At 51.7% G+C, this 25,437-nt stretch overlaps 1 non-coding gene across 2 annotated transcripts in view; it reads left to right on the top strand.

Annotated features, from left to right (window-relative positions):
- The first annotated feature begins 5,399 nt into the window (after nt 1–5,399).
- Nucleotides 5,400–25,437, top strand: part of LOC102059719 (uncharacterized) — a 50,392-nt gene continuing 30,354 nt past the window's right edge. Inside the window, exons 1-3 of one of the 2 annotated variants that reach the window (XR_008732484.1) lie at nt 5,400–6,663; nt 6,846–6,902; nt 22,270–22,450. This is a non-coding gene — a transcript (uncharacterized LOC102059719). The remainder of the gene's footprint in view (nt 6,664–6,845; nt 6,903–22,269; nt 22,451–25,437) is intronic. The other variant, XR_008732483.1, reaches the window with a different exon arrangement.

The following is a 25,437-nucleotide window of genomic DNA, read 5'->3' as shown; positions in this document are numbered from 1 at the left end:
GTGCGGAGGGTCTCGGCCTCACAGCCCAGCATGGGTTGCTGGTTGATGGTAATGCCCCCAGTTTGCCTTCCCCCGATAATGCCTCTGGCAGCCTGCAGCCCTCTCTCTTACTCTCCCAGTAATTCCATCTCTGGGGGAGCTCCTGTGTGGCAGTATCTGTGTCAGATGATCCCCCAGGCTTGCAGGAGGGAGGAGGTGGGAAATGCTGGTTAGGAGCTGTTTCCATGCATAACAACAGAAATAATCCTTAGCCCTTTATCTAAAGCTTTTACAAATGTTAATTCATTAACCTCTCACAATCACCCTCTGAGGTGAGGATTATTATCCACAGGATTGGACAGATGGGGGAAGCTGAGACGTGGAGCGCCCAGCCTGAGACCATGGGGCAGGACGCAGTCAGTGCCACCAGATCCTCCCTTGCCCTCCAAAATCTTGTCTCTCCTGTCCTGATGAGGGGTGGGGTGGTTTCTTCTAGTCACCCTGTCTCTGACAAGAAGAAACCTCCCTGGCAATGTTTGCTGTTCATTTCTGGCTATGAAAGAGCCTTTCAATATGAGTTGGGACACTGAGCCTCGTGCCTCTGTGCCACCACTGCCTGTCACCATGGGAGGGCTCGACCTGCATTGCACAGAGGTCATGGTACTACCCTTTCTCCAGGTGCTGAGGCCCTCTGGGTGTTTCTGTCTGTCAGGTCATTACCTATATTACTGCTTGTAAGCAGAGAGGAAAAAGGAAGGCGGGGAGAGACACAGAGAAAGGGAACAAGGCAGAAGGCCTAGAAAAAAGAAACATTTTTGCCTCCTTCACCATCCCCATCTCTCTTCCAACTGGGATTTCTTATACTCTTAATGATGTGTCTCATTCCTGATGCTAAAGATTAAAACCCAAGAGATTAAGAGATTACACAAAGTGGATGAGATGGATTTTGCTGCCTCCCTGCCTCTTGCTGGGACAGACCTCTGGGAAACTTCTCTCTCCTGCTTTTCCCATCTTCCTTCCCCTCCCACCCCTTGATCTTTACAGATCAAAAGGCCCTTGCCTTCTGATGGTTTGAGCCATTCTGGCCTCTCTCTGATCTTTGCTCAGGGGCAGGTGGAGAGAGAAAGGATATGTGTGAGCTTGAGGGACCCACTGACATAATGTCCTAGCTGTCCATCTTCAGTAACTCCAGCATTTTTCCTCTGAAGAACCCTCCTTGTCCAGGCAATCTATATTGCTGGAGAACTCTGTGACAAGGCAGGAAAGAGCTCCAAGGCATCCTGAACCCGTTGCGATGAAGGTACCACCCATGGTGATGTGAAGCCCCTCTTGAGAAGTGAGTGCATGGGAAGAAGGCTGGAGCAAACCAAAATGGTGATGGGTTCCTTTGGCTATTCCTCCTCTTGCAGGGCAGGTGCCAGCACAGGTGAGGGACCCTCTGAGTAGATCTTCAGCTCTGAAAAAGGGATTTTTCAGCAGTCAGTATGACAGAGGAGAGATTTGCTCCCGTTCCCTCCTGAGGTGCTGGGGTTGTGAAGAGGAACATATTTGTTGCACTTTGGGTTGTTCCCTCCATTCTCTGCTCAGACAATCTGGACACCAGTTGCTCTAGACTGCCTTTTGCTAATGGGGCCTTTGGGGGCTTGAACTGTCCCATTGTAGTTCCAGACCAGGGCTGGAAAACCCAGCACCTTTCTGCCCTTTGATTTTGCTGCTCCTTCCTTGCTTAAGTTCACTGTTGCTGTTCTTGATGGCACAATAACCAACAGCGTCAGGACATGGCCTGGCTCTCCCTGGGCGATGTCTATAATATCCACAGCCAGGAGGGGGAAGAAGGTAAATTCCATGACTGGAGGTACATCCAAGAAAACATCCTAGCTATGGCATGCTCAGAAACCTCTCAGCCTGATGGAGACAGCAGAGTACTTGCCCCCTCCTCTAGGTCCACAGCTGTTAGGGTAGAACCTAGAAGCACTTCCACCCTGGAGATTGTAAGCAGGTTAATGTCCAATGCGCTCATGGGATGCTATTTCTGAACATGCTGCTCCTTGTAATGAAAAACTGGCCCCTCTCCATTCGGCAAAGAGCAAGGCATCAGCACAGCAGTGCGGGAACCATTCATGCTACGTAGTGCTTACGCAGTACTCGCTGTCTCCCACAGCCTTTGCAATGTGCAGCTACCCGTGTAGAAAGAGCCTCATGTCTTTATTCCTGACAGCTGTCAGTCCCTGGAAAACAATCCCTTCCCTCCCTCCTCCTGGAGTCCCAAAGCCAAGCTGGGAGGCTGGGAGCACACGGGCAGGGAAGGAAATCTGCCAACTTAATCTTTCTGCCTCTTGCTCTCTCTTTAGCTGCCTGTGAGGGAGGTTGCAGTAAAATAATGAAATAAAAGCCAAGGCCCAGAGAAAGCTGATTCATCCACAGTCCAGGGCCAGCGGCCGGCTCCAAGCAGAGCTGTAAAATCAATCTGTCACTGCTCACCGCAGTATAGATCAGTGGAGAGATTCTGACTGCAGTGAGGGCAGAGCCCAGCTTTCTCCTGGGGCCCGTTTTCCCCAGCCGTGGGACCCTGTTGTACCCCTGGGAGAGACAGGCAGTTGGGCAGGGGAAGAGGCAGAGAGGGAGAAGGGCTGATCTGCCGTCTCTGCGAGCTGGAAACGCTCCCAGTGAGACTCCCTTCCCTGGCAGCACACACCGAAGGCAGCGCAGGCAGACTGTGTGGCTGCCGTCTCTGCCTGACTTCCCTCCTTGTGCGGGCAAAAGGCACAAGGGCCAGGTGATGGGGGAGAGGGGCGTAATGCACTCCCAGTCCCTACTCCCTAGAGGTACTGTCCACGTTGAACATTACCTCCAGTGTTCCCCACCCTGAGCACAGTTAAAAAATCAGTTTTATCATCACCTTAGTGACTTCCAGATCCTGGGCTACCTGGGACTTAACAGCTCCCTGACATATGTTGGAATAATACTAGGGAATTGCTCTAATAAGGTCAGCTCCCTTGTTCACCCCTAACAGCATCTCCAGTCTTAGAGGATGCAGCAGCCCAACAGGGCAGCAGCTGAGCAGGAAGGTGTACATAACCCAAGGTGGTTCTCAGGGCTGTTTCCATCCCTGTTAAAAGGGCAGAGAGGTGAGGCCTGGCTGGAGGGTGGTGGTCCCAGGGACATCGGAACAGATGAATTAGAAGGTGATTCTTCTTCTGTAGTGCTGGACATAGAGAATGAGGTGCCTCTGCAGCTGACTAAAAGTATCTATGACGTCCTTAGGAGTTTTTTTTCCTTGGTGAAGTGTTGTGGTTTTGGTTTTTTTTAAACTTGTGAAGTAACAAAAAACAGAGTCTTTCCAGGGCTATTGACAGGGTCAGAGCCTCTGAAAAATAAACATGGAGGTGAGCTTCTGTACCCTCTGGACTGATTATTATCTACAATGGGATGAATAAGCATTGGGGGCCTGGCTTTGGATCAGATCGAGGACCCAAATGTCCCACCTCCCTGGGGATGCGGGGCTTGCTTCTGTTTGTCTCTCAGGGCAGTTCTGTTCTGCTGGATTGAAGTATTGTTCCTGGGTCAGTGGGAGTATGAGCAAGCACCGTTTGATCCCCACAGGCCCTGACAGCACAAGGATCCTGCCCCAGCACTTTTGAGTCCAGAATGATCTGTGCCAGCCGGATAGCCTCTGGGAGATTCCTCCTGAACAGACTGCAAGATGATCCTGGAGGAACTCAAGCAGGAGCAGATCCTGCATTAATTTGGAGTTGGAAACCTTTTCTCCTACTTCAACAACACCCAAGATTAGATAGTGTCTGTTCTTGGAGGAGGTAGAGAAAGATGGAAGCAAGTCTCTGTTCCTTTAGCTTTTAGCTTCAAAAGAGCTTGGAGGAAAACCCCCATGGTCATAAGCCCCCAAAGTGATAAAGACAAGGAAACTAGAACCTGTATCTTCTTTCTCATCCCAGGTGGAGTGAGTAGCTTTGACATTTAATCCACTGGAAACAGACATCTACAGATGGTCCAGGGAACATCCAGAAGTGTCCTCTGAGCTGCTCACCTCCTGTCTCTCTGAGGAGTTTGTGTGTGTGTCTGTGTATTTTTTCCCACTTGGGTTTGCAGGTTTAGAGTAAAAGAGGATATAAATTTTCAAAAGGGCTGATGACCTTGTATGTTTGCACCTGGTGGATCAACTTGTTTCTTCATGCCATCTAGGTGATGTGTGTGATGCTGGGGGCTAGTTTGGTAGATTGGCCCTTTGCACTTGTTGCCTGTACTTTGAGGGAGGCAACTCATTCCCGTAGGGCTACTGATTGTTTGCAGACACACACCCCACCACCACCACCCCCCTCTGTGCGTGTGCGTTTGGTGTCCTGTCCTTGAGGCTGTTGTGTGTACCTGAGAAGGCTAGGGGTGGTCCCGTACTTGCTGGGTTTCGATTTGCATGAGGTTATTCCTCTTTCACCAGAGGGAAAAATGTGCAGAGGAATCAAAGGAGCTCACCACCCCCCTATAGATCTGCAGGTGTGAGATAGATGGGGTAATGTCATGTTCTGTACTTCTACAGTAATTAGCAGGATGGGGAGCTGGGCCCACAGTTGAGCTTCTTTAAATTCAACTGGACATCACAGTATAACACATTTAACAATAATGTTGCTTGCAGTGGTGTGTGTGTGGCAGAGTAATTCCTCTGCAGTTCTTGGACTGCATGAAGAAAGTTGTTAGTTTCCCATCAGAGGTTACACGCGTTTGTATGTCTGTACCTGTGTGCATGTGAGTGCTGTGGGTGCCAGGGTTAGGCATCTATTTTCCTAGAAGCTGTTGCAAACATGTTGATATTTATGCTGAAGGGAATGTCTTCACCCAGCTGTTGTATGTGTGTATATTTGTGTGAGGCAGGGGTGCAGATGGTGTCTGTTCAGCTGCAAGTGGAGGTTTCAGAGCATTTCCACTTGTTCTTGTGATGTCTGTGTGTGCCATGTGAAGGATACAGCTGGCACAAGAAATGTGGGTGTGAATTGGTCATGAGTAAATGTAGGTGTTGGGGCAGGTTTCCAACACCAGAGCAGCCAGGGGCCAGAACAGCCTCCAAGCAGGGAGCAAATAGTCTCACAGCACTAGGATGGACCTCTGAGACGTTTCTGAGCAAGATTATATGATGTGGTTGCCTGGAATAGCAGGAGACTGGATTGCACATCCCAGGAAGCCAGCTCCCATCCAACGTCCTATGTTCCTAAGTTTCTATGCAGCTGTTGCATGTCTGCGTGTGTCCAAGTGAGACAGGCAGTCCCTCCACAGCTGCGGTGAGTTCAAGGGATGCATCATGTCCCTTCAGTTGTGGTCTGCGTGTCTGTGCAGGGATTATTTATGTCTAGGTGTCTTGTATGTTTGTGCTTTCTGTGAAGGGGCTGGGGAGTAATTTCTTAAGAGTCAGCCTGTGTTTGGTAAGGTGGTTTCCTAGCGGGTATTGCCTGTGTGCAGTATTTGGGGGCTGAGCTGTGGCTGGGTCCCCAGCACCTGGTGCACATGGATGATTGTTTCTGCCTGTGAGCAGGTTCTTCATCAGTGATGGCATGTGTGGGTTTGTGTGTAGGGAGGTGGAAGGTCTTCCAGTAAGCTGTTTTATGCATGTGAGGGTATGTGGTTGCAGGTGGTTTCTGAGGAGCTGTTGTATTTCTGTGTGTGGTGATTTGGGGAGGTGTGTGAAAGACACTCTCCCCCGAGCAGCTGCATGCATGTGTTTATACGTGGATGAAAGGTTTTCCTCACCTCCTGTTGCATTTTTATGTGTCAATTTTCTCAGCAAATACCGCAGGGGCACATATCGAGGTATAGTTTCCCACAGCTGTTGCACATACCTGTGTCAGTAGGTGTATAGCTGTTGCATGAATATGTGTGTGTATGTAGCTGCTCGGCTTGCTTGTTGCTTGTACCGATATTGTTCCTAGAAGCTGCTGTATTTTCATGTGTGTGTCCTGATTCTGAGAAGCTGTAGCCTCTGTGTGTGTGTGTGTGTGATTCCCCAGCAGCTCTCGCTTGTGTGTGTGTTCCTGGGAAGCTGTTCTATGTTGTGTGTAGCTCTTCAGCAGCTGTTGCAAGGAAATTGTGTCTGTGTGTGTGTGCGGTTCCCCAGCAGCTGTTGCATGTGTGCTCATGTCGCTGGTGGAGGCCCACCCCTTTCCGCCTGCACCCGAGCGGTGGCTGTGGCTGTGCAGGCAAGGAGAGCTCAGAGCTGGCTGCATGGGAGAGGGACCTTCGCCTGTCACAGCCTTCCCAGCTGGGAGAAGCAGTGCCGGCTCTGGTCCCAGAGTCCTATCAGCCGAGCCTGTGGCGAATTAATCACTCGCGTTTTAAATGCCAATACAGCCCTCTCTGCCTTCTTCCCCCAGTGATGCGGATGCGGCGAAGGCAGCAAATCCTCCGGCTGTGCGTGCTCTGCCTGGACTGCTGCTCCATCCCCGCCTGCCGTGCTCGCGTGTGTGCGTGGCTGGGAGTGCTGCCTAGGTGCAGCCGGGAATGAGACAGCTGTGGGGCAGGGGACAGCACAGCTCCAAGCGGTGACACAAGGTGGGGGATACCCCCCCCACACACACATCCGCAGGGCTGCAAGTTGCTTGAAGACAGGGGTCTTTTGTGCCTCCACTTCGCCTCTGTCATGCCCCGTATGGAAACAGGGAGCAGTCGCCCCTCCAGAAGCAGGTATGTGTGCATGTGTGTGCACGTGTGTGACACAATTTTGTGTGCAGTCCTTGTGCAGCTGCCTCGTGTGTCCTCGGCTCCCTGTTGTCATCCCTGTCGCCTCTCGGAGAAGCGGCTGAGATTGGAGGGGGAGGACCGGGGCGGGGGAAGGACAGGATGGATGGATTGCCTTTCTCTTCCAGCCCGTGCATGCACTCCCTGGGGGGTGGATGTCTCTGATCTGAGGATGAAGGCAAGGGGTGAGTGCAAGGGAGATGAGGAAGTGTCCGGGGGATGGGGGGTGGGGTGGGGGGGGATAATGCCCACATGGGGTGATGGGAGGGAGAGAGGCTTGGAGACAGGTCCCCCACTCAGAGTGTGTGTGTGTGTGTGTGTGTGTGTGTGTGTGTGTGCACGCGCGCGTGTGCACTCACTTAGGATCGGGATGCTGAATAAGTCCAGGGCTTGCTGCATGCAGCTGGGTTTGACTGGTCTGCTTCTATCCAGACCTTGCAAGAGGAGGGGATACATGTATGTGTATGTATATATATGTGTGTGTCTTTGTGTGTGTATACATACGTGTGTATAGGTATAGCTATATGTATATTCCGCCCCCCCCCATACATGCATGTGTATATAGAGCTATAGATACACAGACATATATGTATATTGCCTGTACTTATGGGAGGGAGAAGGAGACAGCCTCATCCCACAGCCCCCTGCTTCCTGCCTCTTTGCAAACTTTGTCGGGGAGCCTTTGCAGACAGTGATGTGTGTGTGTGTCTGGTGTGTGTGTGGTGTGTGAACATTCGCCTGGTTTGGATGCAGGGGAGTGAGTAAATCTCTGCTCTGCTTTTACACTGCTGTGCTGAGAGGCTGACTGGATGCAGAAAAGTCATTGCGTGGTGTCTGTCGGGTGTGTGAGTGTGCATGTGGTGGTGGTGGCTGGATATTTATGTAGGGGCCCAGGACAGCTACTTGAATGCATACGTAAGTGTATATGCATTGCTTGCAGGGTGTCTGCGTGCCCATTTATTCCACCAGAGAAAGCATGCCCACATATTTATGCATAAGGATCCTCCTGCTTTGGGGCATAGGATGGGGGGAGGAGAAGCTGAATGAATGAATGGGAGCAAGAGGAGGGGGAAGGAGGAGGCATGGGGGTGGGGGAAAGACATGAACAGACGCATCCTATTCTCATCCCAGGACAGGCAGGAGTGCACAGCTGCTGCTGTTCCCATTCCAGAGCCTGGATTTGGCTGGGGAAAGGCAGCATGAATCTGCTAATGCTGCAGCAGGCAGCGCATTTGGGAGCTGCTGTTTGCAATGCCGTCTCATATGTCTGCTGGTGTGGCTCCCCCCTAACTCTGTGTGCATGCATGTGAGCACATGTGTGTGTATTGCATGTGTGTATGTGTACGGAGGTGGGGGTGGCTGTGCACAAACAATATGCTTGCAAACATCCTTGCAAGCACCCAGGGAAGGAGGTGCTGGTGATGGGGAGGAGAGCATCGCTCGTGCGCTGCGGGTGTGTGCCTCTTGCAGCCGTGCACAGCCCACGGTCCATTGGCACCCACTCTGGGATCGTGCAAGCATCCGCTGCTGGGGGCCAGTGTGTGCACACACAGTGGGTGCATATATGCAGGCCAGACTTAGGAGCTGTTCCCCCTTCTTTCCCCTAAAGGCTGGAGAGCACAACCTTTCTCCCCACCCTGGAGGTAGGGAGCTATAAACCAAGCTATGGAGCTGGGAGATGATGGCTGAGACTGGGGGGAGGGAGATAAATATTATGTAGGGAGTGGGGAGGAGATGGGGGGTCCATGTCCCTGGAGAGGGCCTAGGGGACTGGGGAACCTGGCTGCATTGCATGCTGTGAGCCAAGGAATTTGTCATGCACTGGGAGGTGGGAGGGAGTGGGAGTGTGTGTGGTGTGGGGGAGCTGGGGTGCAGGGGGAGAAAGGGGGCTGTGCCAGGGTATGGGGGAATTTCTGGTGGCCTGCATCCCTGCCCCCCCCCTCCCCCCCCCCTCCCCCCCCTCCAGTTCCCACACACACCATCACTTCTGGGTCCCGGGAAGCGCAGCCTGACAGCATCACTAATGTAATATTCAAAGGAAGCTTCATTTGCATGGAGCATGCATTATTAATATATTTAAATACAGCCCCCCTCTTGCCTCCCCCCTCTGTGCAGACAGTACCAGCAGCAGTGAGGAAGCTGCAGGGAGTGGAGGGGTGCCGATGCAGTGCCGGGGGTGAGAAACAGCCACTTCAATCCCACCGATTTCCCAGCCTAAAAACCTTTCCCTCGCACCCAGCCCCTTCCCCACCTGCCATCCTCCTCACCCCATTATTTTCCTTTGGGAACTGGTTGGCTTTCAGGGCATCCAACCCACAAACATGCGGATTTGCTGGTACGAAGCAAGCTGCCTTCATTGCTCTTCCCCCGGCAAAAACTACGACACCAAGGGAAGAACTGTGGATGCGTGGCCTTTCCCTCTCTTCACCCAGCTCCAGGCAAAGTGGGTATTTGGGAATGTGCTGTCTGATCCGCTGCGCCAGTGCAAAGCTAAGCTGTGGAGCAGAAGCCGCTTGGAGGGTAGAGAGGGCGTTTGGGAAAGGGGGGCGAATGGAGGTGTAGTTTTTGCTGGGGGGCAGCTTGCGGTTAAAATAGAAAAGGTAAAAATCACAGGCAGAGGGGGAAGGCAGGAGAGAGGGAAGCATAGCTGTGATGGTGTCTGTGATGTTTGTTCCTACCTGGGTCATGTCAGAAGTCAGATGCAGCTCCAGGCAGAGTGCAGCTGGCTTACCTGACCCTGTTAAAGAGCAGTAGAGAGCACTGCTCACCTGGGAAAAAAGCTAGTGGTCACATCAGGGCCTGTTGTAACCTCCCAGTGCTGTCAGCAGCTGTGTCAGAAAATATCAGCACATTCGTTGAGAGAGAGAGAGGTCCGGCTGCTCTCTCCCTCATCCCAAATACTGTGGTTTTTCCCTTGGTCCCCTGTGTCAGCCTCGGCTAAGTTGTTTCTTCTGTTAGTGTAAGGAAGGGCAGAGGACGCGGAAGGAACACCTCTGTCCCCATGCTCTTGTGAGCTGATGAGAGGCACCCTGCTCTGGGAATGGGATGCAACGTCCCCCAAACACACTTGCAGCCCTCACCCATGCCCTGGCACTAGAGTAGGACAGGAGCAGCTTCAGTGCTAAGCAAATGTGCTCCAGGAAAATTGCCTTTCCTGGGAACAGAGGGGCTTTTGCTTTTCTCCTCCACAGAGGCCCAGAGCTGCCCTGAACAGTGAGGGATCCCAGGCTGCCAGCAGGTATGGGGAAAGCTGGAGCTTCCCAGATAGGACTGTGGGTTCTGCTGGTGGGGTTTGTCCAGGTGGGACCTGATGCTGAGTGGCAGTGGGTGTTTGAGCTCTCTTTGGGGTTCTGCAGGGGCAGAGCTGTGTCTTATGTGTTTCCATGTGGGAAAAGGGGTGAGGGAGGACATAGAGTTGAGCCACTGAAGGGAGGCAGGCTGAATGCACGGGAGCCACCTCCCGTGCCAGAGGAGATGAAGTCCTCTTTTTGAGCTGGAAGGGGAGACTGCAAAGCTCAGGGAGCAGACCAAAGTTCTGTGACCCACCTCCAGCCCTTTCTCTCAGTTTCCTGCAGCTGTGAACCAGGCGAAGGTTGTCTTTAAGGTCCCAGATGAATTAAGCTTGGCACTTTGGAGGTGACAATGGCTGTGGGACTGCTGCTGCATGTGCTTCAGTGGCGAGATGGTCTGGCAGCAGTACAGCTTCACTTTAATAGAGCTGCATTTGTGTCCTGGCTTTCCTGTGCTCCCTGGCCTGTGTTAGTTTTGTGGCTTGCTTTGCCGTTCCCTGACCTCCTTTTAAAAGGCTTATAGCAGTTCTTTGGGTCTCCTGGGAGCTCAGGGGTACCTTAGCCATTGCCTGAGATGAACTGCTTTCCACATGGAGAGGACTGACCAAATAATTTTCTGTCACCGAGGAGAAATGGCCTCATTTGCTCAACAGTTGTAAGCCAAGAGGAAACCCAGTTCCAGCTGACCAACTGAGGTACAGAAGGAGAGAAGGGCAGTTATCATGCTTCCCACAGTATTCTAAGGGGTGGGAAACAAGCTGCTAGGAGCCAGGTTGGTGTGAATGACTTGAAGGGCTGGGTTCCTAGATGTTGCCTCTTGCTGGGAGTCTTTCCCATGCAACCCTGGTTTGGGTAGACACAGTGGCTACATGGTGCCTTACAGCATAGCACCAGTTGCCATGGAGATAGGTGCAGGATCAAAACCCAGTAGAAGAGTCTGTCCTGCTGTTGATGGTGAGGCTCATCCATCCTCTGCTGACCCAGCTGATGTGCTGGGGCCATTCCTTCCCATCTGCAGTCACCTCAGGAGTGCCCACCACTCATGAACCTGCTGCTGCTTCTCCCTGGGGAGAGGTTCTGTGTGTTGAGTGTCTTGGGTTGTATCGGTGCCACATGTATGAATTGAGTTAGCTTTCCTGACATCTGTGTACTCAAGTACACTCAGAAACATCAAATCCTGAAGCACAAGGGAGGCCTGATTCATGTTATTTCCAAGGCTTTAGTGAGACCAGTCTGGAAAACCTGGCACTCAAACCTGGGTGCTACGCTAGCTGAAGGAAGGTGATAAATTGGAGGGAATTCAGAGAAGAGCAACAAAAATTATGAAAGGGCTGGAGGGACCCATTTGAGAGGGGAACTTAAAAGAACTAAATATGTAGAGCTTGACTAAATGATGATACGATAACAATTTACCAGTATTTGGGGACTGTAAACACCAAAGAAAGGAGGAGATTATTTAAGGTGGTGAAAGATGGGCAAAGTCAGAGGTATGGGATGAGGCTGAGCAAAGACAATATCATTTGACTGGCTCTGAGGATGCAGTCAAGCTTCCTGGTGTGAGTGATCAGACCAGCTATGAAATAGTCTGGCAGGTTTATGGAGATGCAACCGCTTACAGCAAGGAAACACATGGTAGTGAAAAGGGGTGGAGAGCACAAGCTAGACTCAGCCACTGGTGGAGGTGGAGTGATTTGCAAGACCTCTTCTGCATATGCAGCATTGCCAGGAAAATTTGGGAGACACGTTTGATTGTCTTTCATGTTTTATTGATTCCCTGTCTCACGGCTGGGGAGAACCTGCAGACACTGTTGCTGAGGGAGCAGAGAGGTGGTACAGGGTGAATGAGCAAACAGCCTGATGGAGGTGCAGGACATTATTGCTTCCATCTCCCCATCCTCTCTGGCTGGAGAAGCAATCCTGTAGGAAGTGCCTGTAGGTGAAAAGGGGCTTTGCCACAACAGCTTTCTGGGAGGCTACAGGCTGAACCTGCCAAAGTGAGTGGTTCCCTCTTTCCAGACAAAGATGGCTTGGCATGGGGAATGTGGGGTCAGGAGGATCTGACTTCCCTCCTCTGACTTCCTAGTCACAGATGGTCCAGAATTGGGACAACAAGGTCAGAAGGATTAATACCCCTCCTTTTTTTCCCCATTGCAGTCACAGGCCAGGAAAATTGAGTCAGATCATAATAAAAGGATTAGTGTGAAGAGGCTGCCATGAATAGTGTGATAGACAGGTCAGGGAAATGGAAGGGAAATCAAGGGGGCTGGGCCTATTACAGATGGTCTGCTGAAAGGGCTCTGTGTTTATCAACAGGAAAAGAGGATTTGGTCTTAAAAAGTGTGGAACAAGGTATCGAGGGGGCTAGCACTCAAGCACAGACGTTGTGCCCAGCAAGGATCTATACTGAGATGACTGATCGAAATAACCTCAGACCTCCTTCTAGCTTTAGGGCAGAGGGAAAAAAAATCGTTCTTGGAATGGGCTCTGTTTGCTTCCTTGTCCATCCGTCTTCAATATGACCTAATGCACCGAAGTGATATTGTTACTCACAGTCACTATTTGCTCATGACTTCTAGGTCAGCCTGGCTATGGAAAGCCATAGGAATATAAGATGGACCCTACTGAGCCAGGTCCAAGATCCTTCCAGTCCAGTATTTCCAACAATGGCTGAAAGAAGGAAGAGCATAAAGACAGGAAAGCTGCATAGGGGTGCTTCTCAACGCTCTTAGCTTATTTGTCCCATTGTAGATGTGACGTGTGGCTGAGTGACCTTGAGCTAGAAGATCTGTTGTATACTTACATAGGTCTCTATGGATTTGTGTCTTCCCTGAATTTGTCTAGCCAATTTTTGAAGTAAAGTTTTGGCATCCACAAAATCTCAGAGTAGGAAGTTCTGCAGCCTAAACATGCAGCATGCAATGCAAGGCCTCCTGTCATTTGTCTTGAATCTGTTACTTTCTGGTTTAATTTCCTGACCCTTGATTCTTGGGTCGGAAGAGACAGTTAACACCTGTCCCCTCTACCCTTCCTGTGTCATCCATGGTTTTATAGACCTGTCTAATTTTATGGTCTCTATTGTCTCTTTTCCAATAGCCTTCACCTTTCATTTTTCTGCATCCATCAGTTGCCTCTTTCCTGGCTACAGCAGTGCAGCTTTGTAGTGACAGAGGGACATGGGGCATTGCTAAGTGGGAAATGACATCGCAGAGATGAGCTGTGCCAGGTCACACACAGGTGAAGACTTTTGTGTCAACTGCAGGGATATGGTGTAGAAGGAGGCGAAGAAGCTGGGCAAAACCTCTGAAACCAGTTGAGGGTGCCCTTGGCCATCAAGACAGGACTGAGCAGGATCCTAGGAGGCTTGAAAAGATAGGAAGGGGAACTTTGAAGCAGACCTCAGGATGTGGGGATAGCTTCTCTGAGCGTGGGTAGTGGTGGTCAGCATAGGCAGGAATTGGGACTGGTCAATACAGAGGGAGTGAGGGAATTGAAAGGCCAGAGGTGATTGAGATCTGATTGGAGGTCTGACTCAGATAAGCAGATTGATGGTGGGTCAGTCTGTAGACATGAAGGTCTTGGGAAAATATGGCTTGGATATTCTACCGTTGTGATGGGCAGTAGAGGAGAAGGTAAGAGAACACAGGCTGCCTATGAGGAGGCTCTCAGGTCTAAGCACAGCACAGGGATGTCTTGACCCACTTGAAAGAGATACCCAAGAGTCAGCTCCCAGATCAGAACTAGGTTTTTCTATGGCAGACTGAGAGATTCATCAACAAAATTCTTGCTGAAAATAAAGTTTTCACATATTTCGTGGCCAGCTGAGACCCTCAGCAAAGTGATGGAGAAAAGATTATTGAAAAAGAAACATCAGCCATCTTGTGAGTGGTCTTCAAACAGAATAGGTTCAGAGGGAGGAAACAGGCTCATGCCAGGAAGAAAAAGGCCCTGGTGGGGTGCAACAACCTTGTGGTATTGGAGGGCACAGGGAAAGAAGAAGGTGCCTTCAGTAGCCCTTGTTATATTTCCTACAGGGAAAAACTGTTCTGAGTAACCTTTGAATTAAGGGCTGTAGGGGACTGAGGTAAGTGATGGAAAATTTTAGATGCTATCAAATGTGAGCTGGACCAGGACAGGCAGCAGTGGCAGTGAGGGACAGTACTGTCAGCAAGGGGAGGAGATGAAGGGAGATGTTAGGTGTGAAGGAAGGGTCAAGGGGTGAAGGCAGAAAGGCCTGAACAGCATCAGAAGGAGAGACAGTGGTGGCAAGATCTCTGTAGCAGCCATTTACGCCTCAAGATTTCAGTCTGTGCTCCCCACTGGGTACCTCTCATGGGGCAAGGAGCTGTTCTTCAGTTCCAGCAGCCTGTTCCCAGCCTGGTCACACCACGGGACAGTGCAGCTGCCTCGCTCTTCCTTACAAACCAAGGAAGGTCGTGGGATGTGTTGTATCACACCATGTGTGTATAAAGCTCTTCTTCCAGTAGTCAAGTGTGGAGATGGCCAAGGAGAAAGTATTTTTTCTGCCTTCCTTCTCACCTTCTGTCCTTTCCTTTCTTCTGTCTCCTCCCCCATGCTGGTTGTAACCTTTCTTCCCTTCCCTGTCTGCTTACCTAACACCAGCTGCATCCTGTGTATATTTGTTTTCCTTTAATCCATGCAATGGATCAGTGACAGACCCCCACTGTAATATTTTAAATCAAAGCCCTTTATCTTGAATTGAGCAAGGTCAGGAGAAGCTCCTTAAAGCATCAGTTGTATTTTCTATCTCTGCCTCAGAGCAACTTAAAGGATGGCTCAACAGGATTAGTAGAAAGTGCAAGATTGGACAAATGGATTTGGCAGGGGCTGGCTGGTGGGCCTGGGGGAGTGGGAGTTTGCTGTGCTGGGAAGTGGGAGAGCTGGGCTCTGCTCAGGGCCTCTGTTGTTGCCTGCTGCCCACGGTGCCTCTGGGCACGTGAAAGCAGCTGGGCTGATGCTGAGCAGAGTCCTGACACTGCCCTGGGAGAGAGCAGTCTCAGCCTGCAGCACTGTTCTTTGCTAAGCAAGGCTACTTAGCACTGGCTGGGTGCGTTAGGGCCAAGGCACAGGGGATGTCGTTCTGTGCTTCAGGGATCGTTGCCTCAGCACAAGCCGCTCTGCAAAGCCTAGAGGGACATACTGACCACAACAGAGCTATGTACAGCTGGAACAGCATGGGTCAGGCCTCAGGAGCAAGCCAGGACACCATTCCCTGCCGTCGCAGGTCCCTGTGGCAAGCTTCCCACTCCCTCCCCAGCCTGCTGGGTGCTGCCAGAGGTGTGAATTAGCAGTCCAGAGGTGCTGTCGTTAGACTCTGCTTCCTTGGCTTGGCTTCTGCTTCCCTCCTTCCCTGTTTTGTCTTATGCTTTTGCAAGTGTATGTTTTAGAAGAAAGTGTCAGGCTTGCGGGGTGACAGAGGGGCAGCTGGCCACACACAAGCTCTCCTCGCACAGCCTGGCTGGCACACTGTGTAGCCCCGACCAGGCTGCAGCCTTTGCTGCCCCAGCACCTCGCTGCTGCTGGCGGCATCAGTTCTCTCTCCCCTCCTCTCACCTGGGGTGTCTCCTCCTGGGGCATGGTTGGCTCTGTGTGGGATGGGAGAGGGTCTGCACCAGGCTGACCAAGCTGATTTGACCAGCCACCTGTGCACCCAGCCACCAGACTGTCCTGTTCCAAGAGGGACCGATCCCTTCCCCACCACACAGTGAATCTGCACCAAGCAGAAGCCCCAGTCCATTTGTTCTCTGCAAGTGACTGCTTCCCTCCCTCACCTGAACCCCCTCTGTCCCGTACTGTGTTCTCAGTGTACTGGTGTGCTCAGTGGTCAGAAAGGACATTCATGAAGAGCATCTTCCTCAGCTGCATCAGGCTACTACAGCCTCTTCCACATCAGGCAGACACCCCCTCCTTGCACATGGTGTTCACAGGCATACACCCATCATGTGTATGTGCACACATATGGCACCATGCATCGAGCTGTTGAGGGAACAGAAAGTCACACAACCATGACCTTGCTTTCCCAAGCCTCCCAGAAAGATGGTGTGGCTGGATTAACCAGGGACATGACACTCCTCCCCCAGTGCAAAGATTTCCCTCGCAGAACTTGCCATACCATCATCTTTTCATTAGCAGCCTTTCTTCTGAACAGATGAAGGGTCTCTCTGGCACCATCCTCCTGAACCAATCTGAATGTACACCCCAGGGCTCATCTTCAGCCTGGGGCACCCCAGCCCCTCAGCATGTGCTGCCCATGGGGGAAGCTCAGGCCGGTTCCTAACAGAAGAGGATTTGCATGCATGGTGGGGGAGACAGCCTGGCCTGTTTATTCTTAATGTTCCATATTATCTCCATTAATAATGCTACCTCTGCCTCACATGCTAATTAAGGCTCAAGATTGTTAATGTAACAGGGAATTTGGGCAGAGACCACACAAGACTGGCTGGATTAAGTTAACCTTATGGACTGTTAATGGATCTCCTGGAGGGGAATTTCTGCCTAATGAGAATCTAGCTTGAATGCTAATCAGGGGCTCGCTCTCTGCATGTCCAGCTCTCCGCATGTCCAGCGGAGTCAGGAAAGCTGGTGAGGCTGCAGGGCAGGACACGGGGGAGGCATCAGCAGGAGCTGCTGGTGAAGCCGAGAAGGAAAGAGAAGAGTGCAGGGCTGAAGGGAAAGACCTCGAGGAGAGGGAAGAACTGGGGTGAGTGAAGTAGTGATGCTGGTGGTGCTGCACAGGGGAGAGCCCCTAACAGGTGCTGAGGCTGGCCCCACACTCTTTGTGGTGAGCCTTTAAATATTAACAGAAAGGGCTATTTCCCCTGGTTGTGATTGCCAGCAGTGAAAAGGTCACCCAAACTGCTTTAGCCATGAGCAGGGCTCCTCTCTAGGGAAAAAAATCCTGGGACGATCCTGGCCTGGCTCCTGGAGACCTGCACCGTGGGTTGTGGCTGCTGCTGCCTTGCAGATCAGAGCACTGGATATGCCCAGCCTGTTTTGTTGTACGGTGTGGGGAAAATGTCGGGGAAGGGATCTAGCACTTTACACACTCTATGTGTAAAGAGTGCACTGCCTTGCTGGTGAGCAACAAGGTGAAAGGCTGGGTTTCTGTTCAGAAGAAACCTAGGGATAAGTTAAAGGGGACAAAATTGAGCTTAGAAGGTAGGCTTTCAGTGTATAGGGCTGGGTAAAGTTTGGGGGTATCAGGGATTCAGTACTGCAGTTGAGGCAAAACAGATGAAGCTCAAGTGTTAGGCTGCTTTTTCAAGGCAAAACTGTATGATGCTGGTCTGTATGAAACTGGGTCTTGCTGGGAGCCTGTGAAGCCTTCCAGGGAATGACTGCATATTTTCACATCAGGTTCCTGTGTGCTAGTTTTGCTCTCCAGAGGGAATAGGTGCGGAGTAGGATACAGGGCAAAAGCAAAGCCTGAAATGGAGGGCAGTTGTTTGCATTTCAGTCTGGGGAGTTGAGTAATTTAGATCAGCCCCAGAAAGGGTAGGGTGTCTGGGAGGAAGGTAGTGATCTTCAGAATTGGTTAAAGAAATAAAGAAATGGTTTTGGGGTTTTGTCTTGCTCAAGTCCCACTGCCCCAGAAGATGCTCCAACTGGGCAGGCTCTGTGCTTTGGATCTGAGCCTGAAGGTTACTCAGTACGTATGGGATCTGGCCTGAAGTTTAGCCTTCTGATGTGGGAGCAATGACAGAGCAGCTAAGTCGTGTTGCTTTGGCTCCAGAACTGTGAGTTTTAGCTGTGATAACTTCAAGCTGTGCGAAAGGTTTCTTACACCAAACCCAGCTGTAGGTGATTCTGGCCGGGGAACTGAAAGTCAGACAGGTATCACTGTAGCTGCAGGAGCCTCTGTATATCCCCGGCTATAGGGACAGCCGTCTCCTGTCTCCTAACTCTGTTACCTTGAGCTGCCTTACCTGAGCTGTGTCAGCTTTAGATGGTCCACAGCATGGATGTGAGCCATGAATCTGGTTTGTAGTTTGGGGTTGAGATTTGTGGATTTGGGTGAAATTTTGTGGGTTTGTGGTGCAGTTCCTGGGGTTTGGAAATGGGTGACAAGGACATGGAATGGTAATAGATCCAGTTCAGGTTGTCCAGTGAGGTTTTTCTTCACTTTCTGGCTCTTGGTATGGGAAGATACCAGGGAACTGCAAGGAAAGGAGTTCCCTTGCTGTGTGGTGGTGTGTGGGAGTTGGTTCCCAGGGCAGAGTATGCTGCTGCCAGTAGCGAGGGGAACTGAGGGAAGGTGAGAAAGGAAAAGCAGAGACCAGGAGGAGAGGCAGTGCAGGAGCCAGACAGACTGTTCCACTCAGGTTGGGATCCTGTCCCTGCAAACCTGCATGCACCCAGGGGCACACGCAGCACCATAGTTTTGTGCTATACTCATAGCATTGCTTTCACAAGGATGCTCACGCTGCAGGTGTGCAGTAACACACTGGTGTCACACAGAGGCGTAAATGCTGCCACACAAGCAACAAGACAACTCACAGAGGACACATTGCTCCCTATGACACCTCACAAATGCACTGTTGTTTTCAGCAAAGAACAGATTTGTACACATATGCACTGTTCACCCTATAGTACAGCACTTGGATGCACAGATGTAACATACACATTTCCTACATTGATACTGGGAGTCCTCTACCCACAGCAGACATACACAACAGCAACACACAGATGCTCACCAGATGCCACACATTCCTGCACGCTCATGTGCACACATGACACACGTTGTCCATGTTGCCCCCTTTCAGCATTATCCTATGCAGAGGGACTCACTTGTGGCAACACTGAGAGACACATGTGTTTTTGTGTCTTCCAGGTGTCCTTGCTTGCCAGCACAAAACTGGCAGGTGAAGGTGAGGCAAAATGCATCACTTTGTGATGAACGAGGTGAACATTGCACCAATATACACATGTAAACATGCTTACACATTCCCCTTGGCTCCTGTTTGCCTTGCTTTCTCGCTCCCTTTTGCTTTGTTTAGCCAGTCCCATTCCCCTAAAGCACAGGGGGAGATAGTCTGGAGTTCAGTGTAGGATGATGGGTCCCTTTTCCACTAGTGGCTCTCTTCAGCTGCTTAGCTCAGTGCTAAGTGTGTCAGAGATGAAGATTCTCCTTGCCTATCCACACAAGACACCTCCGTGTTACTTCTCAGCACCTATTAGAAATCCTGAATCCAAAAGCCTCTTTAAATTGCCCTTATGACCGTATTTTAACCCACGTAGCACTTCAGGCCATGGTGGCTTTTCCAGGTTCAGCAGCATCTGTTAGCTTTGACCAAATGAGGCAACTGCACCTCCACTCTGCTCTGTACAAATGCTGCCGAGGTCCAAAAGACTCTCTCACTTGTCCCCTCTCAGCCTGCATTATTCATCTCCTGTAATGCAAAATGGATGTTTGTGGGAAGAGGCATGCAGGTACAATTGAGCATAGTGCCAAGGAACAGACGTTCCTAGCAAGCTGAAATTGCCTGGGTGCATGGGGAAGTTTAGCTGAGAGAGAGGAAATTTTTACTCCTTTAAAGTACTTCTGAAAAGTGAATGGTGGTGATGGTGGTGGTGGAGGGAGAGAGGAAGAGGGGGTAGTTTGGAGGGGTTGAGATGGTGGCAGGTGGAGCTTCCCCACATGTTTCTCCTGGCTCCTTTTGTACTGCCACACAAACGTGTGTGGTCCATGTGTGGGGAGTGGGAGTACTTGGGAGGAAGGTGTGGAGTAGGTGGCTTTGGGGAGTGGGAAGTCTGTGTGCCTGAGTAACGGTGGGGAAGGTGTACTTGCATGAACTAGGAAGGGGGTTGGGGGGTGTTTGGTGAAGAGCTGTGGAAGCCGGGTGCTGGGGCAGGCAATGTCTGGGAGGGCAGGGAGCTCCTGGATGAGGCTATTGCAATGTATGTTTCACTTGCACATGACTTAACACTGAGGTGTGGCTGTATGTGCTTGAAGCCCGTGGCCATCCAAAAGCACAGGACAAGAGCTTGCGGGACTCCCTCTGTTTTCCCTCCGTGTGGCTGGGGCTAGACCTGACCGCAACTCCAGCGCTCCCTGTGCCCAAGTCACCCCCATGCCAGCCCCTTTGTGTCTGTGGGCTCTTTTTGTACCTGTGCCAGTACCCACTGCTCCAGTGGTTCCAGTACAGACCCCTGCACCAAGTGCCTGCTGTTGCACCAACAGCACAGCTGCTCTTCCCCCCTGGAAACCCCATGCTTTCCCATCCATGCCTCTCCCATTTCTCTGGGGCATGAAGGTACATGTGCTTGCCCTGATGCCGAACCCTGATCACTCTCTGTCATCTGCTAGCAGTATCATGCTGTGACACTACAGAGCTTGTTAAACAAGTCTGGCACAGGGCTCACTGTGCCATCCCTGGTGCCGGGCCGATTTCCTCTCTTTCTTTCACCCCTTCTTACCCACCTCTTACATCTTGTCTCTCCTGGGGCCTGGGGAAGCTGGTACCTTCCTGCCCAAATCTCTGCTTCCTGAGGGTTTATGCACTTTGCTTAGGTTTTGCAGTCACATCCCCTGATGCCCCTATCAGCCAATTCCAGAGCACTTGGGGCTGGTGGGACCTTGCACTCTTTGTTGCATGCAAATTATGCACATCTAATACCAGAAGAAAGGAGGAAAGGGGAAGGGACGAGTGTGGATGCTTTTACAGGCTTTCTGCTCTGGAGACTTTGCCCTCAGAAGCTGCAATACGTGTCTGCAGACAGATATACGGGCTTTGCTGGAAGATGGTAGAATGGGCAGAACTAGAGAAAGTGCAAAAAAAGGGAAGATCTCAGAGATGGAGGCAGTTTAAGCAGCATTGGTGTGGCGGTGGTAGGTGTGTGTGTGTGTGTGTGCCCCCGTGTAGTTGCACAGAATAATACAGCTGTCTCCAAAGTGAGTTCCACCTTCATAACTTTCCAGAGCGGCATTTTTTTCTGTGAGTGATGCTGGCTGCCTGCATTTCATGTGTAGTTTGTTTGTCTGCCGGTGTTGGATGCTGATGAGTTTTGTGTTTTCCATGTGACAGAATATGGCTGGTATTTGATGATGCTGGGGCTAGCGTTTAGGATCCAGAAGGATGGTATGCCTCTGTGTGGGCTGAGTTAGGTAGGTAACAGTATCTGATGTGATCAGTTTGTATGCTGCAGGCAATTTGTAAGTACAGTATATTTATCTGTGATATGCAGCCAGTGGTGCTTGCTTGACTTATGTTCCTAAGTGCATGAGGATGTTTTATACGCTTTTGTTTTCTTATAGATCTTTGCTTTGTGATATGCTGGTGTGCTGTTTGCACTGATACAGGCGTGTGTGTGTGTGTGTATGTGGCACTTTTTCTGGTCTTTGATATGGAGGTAGGCTTATTAAATTATGTGCATTTGTGCAGTGACAGTTCTTATAACTAGTCAGGTGTTTGTGTGTGGTAGATACGTTCAGATATTCAGCATGCATTTGTGCAGTGGTCAGTATTCACTGTGCTGTATATAGACATTTTGGCTGTGTACTCATGAGTGGTGGAACAGGCTGGGTGGAGTTGATGTGGTTGTGTGATGGTTGTCTGAAATATCTTGTATGCATGTTAATACAGCTGTGCAGCCTCATGGGTGCAGGATGTATGTGATGAAGGGAAGCACTTCATCCTTTGGAAGGACTCTGAATTTTTAGGGGATGTATGCAAGGGCATGCACATGAGGGTATGAAAAGGCCAGGGGTGTGTGTGTGCATGTGTGTGTGTACAGCATTCTTGCAGGGGGGTGTGCCTGGGTGATGTGAGCAGGGCTGGGAGGCAGCATGTCTGGTGCGTGCGGCCGTGTGTGTAGGCGCACTTCACCTTCTCACAGCGCGGCTCTGTCAGCACCTTGCCCTGCACTGGGCCAGGTGCTGTCTCCTTTCTGTGTGCAGTGGTACAGCTAGGCTCTTAGCATACAGGCCATCCTCTTTCCATCCTTTAAGTCTCTTTCCATCCGTCCGTCTGTCTGCTCTGATGCCCGTGTCCAGTTGTCTGTTCCCATAATCGCCGATAAGCCCTGACTAGCTCACACCCCACACTGCCTGTGGACTCAGCAGCTGTGCATCTCTCCGTCCCTCCCACACACACACATTCACACACACACCCTGGATCTTCATCTGTGGTATATTCAGTTGCCATTGGAAACCTAAGAAAGAAGTGAATCTACCCTCCAAGTCTTAAGCTGGTGGTTTTTTTTCCTTTTTTTTTTTTTTTTTTGCCCTCCCCTTTCCTCCTTACAGAAGGCAAAGTCGCTCACAATGAATCCATGGCAGCTTCGATCGAACGGTGAGCTGGAGCACCTACTCACAGGCCACTCCTTGATGTGACTGAAGAGAGGCCTTTCCCAGCGCTCAGCAAGGAGAGCAAAGCCCTGGATATACCTCCCGCACCCGCGGGCACCCCCAGCACAGGCACCGCGAGGTAAGCCAACCTCGGCACCTATGTCCATGCACCTCTCTCCATCCCTCCCTCCCGCTCATTGCTTGTTCCCCAGAGGTGCGAGGGAGGGGAAAGGCAGGGGTTTCTGCTACGCTGTGAGCAAAATCTAGGCTTTTATCAGCTCCCCCCCCATAACGGAGAGCTGCTGCGTCCCCTCCAACCCCCTTTCCTTGCAGCTCTGCATACGTGTGCAGGGAGGGGTTGCTTGCAGAGCAGCAGGGGGAAGCGCTGCGGGTCCCCTGCTCACAATCCCTAGTGCGTTCCTCTCCTTTCCCATCCCTCCCTTGGCACCCACCTGTCTGCTCTTCTCCCTGTGGCATTCCCCCCCCCCCCCCCCCCCCCCCCCTGTTTCTCCGGAGAAGGGGCAGGCAGGCTGACGCTGCTGCAGCGGAGCAGCAGGCTGGCTTGGCCAGCAGCACGGCTGGGCTCTGCGGCCCTGGCCTGGGTCCCCTCGGGGATGCAGCTTCCAGCAGGCCAAGAGTGGACATCATGTTACTGGGAGTGGGGCATGCAGTGGGGGGCTTCCACACCCCGCCCCCTTTCCTCCTCTCACAGATATTTTGGGTATCCCGATTCCCCACGGAGGGTGCTGGCCTCTATTTCCTAGTCAGGTACCTCCTCTGAATGCCCAGCCCAGCCCGGCACAGCTTTTGGGGTGATGGGCAGGCTCTTTGTCACTGCTTATCTGCTGTCCCCTGGTGCTCCTGCCTGGCTGGAAGGGATGTTTTCCTGCCGGAGACAGTGTGTTTCATAAGCTCGGAACACCGTGTGCCCTGCACAGGCAGCGAAGGGGCCCGGTGCTAAGCCTGACCCATTTTGGGGCACAAAGCTCCTGGGAGCACCTGAAAGGGCCTCCCGCCGCCTGGGGCTGCCCTCCGTGCCCCTTTCCCCAGCTCCTCTGCAGGGAAGGCAGGAAGATCAGCTGAGCTGTTTCCATGCCATGTCTCTGTGCTGCTGAAGCTGCTGTAGCATGGGGATAGGAGGGAAGTGGGGAGCAGCTGTTTCTCCCATTGCCTGGGCAGGCCCAGATGTGCTGCTGGCCCTTGAGGAGCGTGAACGTGCCTGGAGGTGTTTTTTTCCTAGAACAAGACTCTAAAGCAATAAGCTGCTGGCAGGGCAGCAGTCAGAGGGCATCCTCAGAGGAGTGGATTTTAGAGGGGAGGTTTGGGGGTTTGCACCTGTCAGACTGTGGTTTCAGGCTCTGCACAGACTCTGGCAGACACTGAAGTTCTCTGAGTCAGGTTTTGGGGCTGCTGCATTTCTGTGAGGGGAAGTGGCTGGCAGGGCCTGTGCTTCTTTGCAGCCCTGGCAGTGGTGCTGGTGTGGTATCCCCTGAAGGAGGTGATGGGTTGCTCCCCTCCTGCCCAGGTCCCACCTGGTGAAGCTGGCAAGGAGGATACGCCTTCCGGTGCATCTCCCTGCTGCCACAGCAGGACCCTGCCATCAGTATTCCCTGGCTGCAGTTCCTCAGTCCCCTTTCTCTGCCTACCCCTGCACTTACCCTTCCACCTGAACTGCTGCCTTCAACTTCTGTCAGGTGATGCCGGATGGTTTTCTTCCTCTTTTGGGGTACCTCTGAGCCCTGCTTTTCCCCCTTTCAACAGCACCCCTTCCTCACTCCCTTTGCAGTGCTTCCCATCCCTTGTGACACCCCAGTGCATGCCATGCTGGGCAGGAACCGCTTTGGGCAGCCTCGGGAAGGGCTGACGTTCCCCGGCGGAATTATTTCTGGATGTTGCTGCCAGCTGACAATACTGCGAAGTGATCTTTTCCCCTGTGGTTTGCACCCTCTGGTGTGCGCGACCGCATGTGTGTTGCAGGTGTTGGAGTGACTGTAGCATTGTTGATGTGTCACTCTTCCTCTTGGCCAGGGCCTGGCAGGGAGTGTGACCATGCAGTTGCACTCAGTTTCATTACTAGGGAGTTTGCAGAAAGAAAGCTCTTCCTGGATGGAGCTTCTGAAGCCATTTGGCATTGCTTAAATTCCTCAGCCCTCTCAGGACATGGCCTTGGCACTTGCTCAGGGTGGACAAGACAATAAATTCAGCTCTAGGGAGCTTGGTACTGGGTCAAAACTGCTGTGGCTACATGGTAGAAAATGCTGATCCAGTATGAACTCACTCTGCTGCTTCAGATTTGTTTAGAAAACAATGTTGGCTTAACTCTGCACTGGCAATGTTTATGTTGCGTTGGGTATTATCTGTCTGCACAACTCTAGCTTGATGCTGGCTCAAGTGTTGTTTGTCCTTCCACATCTGGCACGCACTCCGGATCATGTGTGCTCTGGCTAATTTGACAGATGCAACTGTATGCTGCAGCCAGCCTGCTTCAGTCCCTCCTGTCAGGCAAGCTGGTTTGAAAGAAGGTTGAATTACAGTCTCAGCAGGGAGCAAGCCATGTCCCACACCAGGCAGCTGCCCTCCTCTTTCAGGAGTTATAACGACCGTGGTCTCTCAGGTGCCTTAAGAAGTGATGCATGGCAAGGCAGAAACCCAGCTCTCTGTAGCTCCATCTCTCCTAGTGCCCTCCCAGCTCTGGGGAGATCCTAGAGAGACAAGTATGTTCTCTGGCTGGTGGCCACCTCTCGGTCTGGCTCTCCTCAAGGGTTTTTGAGTGGTGTCTTGCACACTGCTTGCTGCCCTGGAGCGTGTGTGTGGGGGGATGAGAGGATGACACCAGCTGGGAGGAGGGCAGGCATTGCACTGAAGAGGGAGGGAAGGGTTGTCTCAGCAGGACAATGTTGCTCTCCAGCCCTGATCACTTCACGGCCCCATGGCTGTTGCAGAAGGCCCAGGAGAGTTACCATTCCTCATAGGCTCATGCTGGCAAAAAACTGGGTTGCACCATGGGTGGGAGCCAAGATAGCCCCATTGGAGGCGGGGGCTGATTTGGGACAGAGCAAGAATGCAAACCCTTACTTGCTGGACTGCAGGGACTGTTTCCAGATCTGTCACTCAGGTGCTTGTGTT

This window comes from Falco cherrug, chromosome 5 (genome assembly GCF_023634085.1).
Source record: "Falco cherrug isolate bFalChe1 chromosome 5, bFalChe1.pri, whole genome shotgun sequence".
NCBI lineage: Eukaryota > Metazoa > Chordata > Aves > Falconiformes > Falconidae > Falco > Falco cherrug.
Note: the sequence above shows the minus strand (reverse complement) of the source record. Positions and strands in the feature narration are given on the sequence as shown.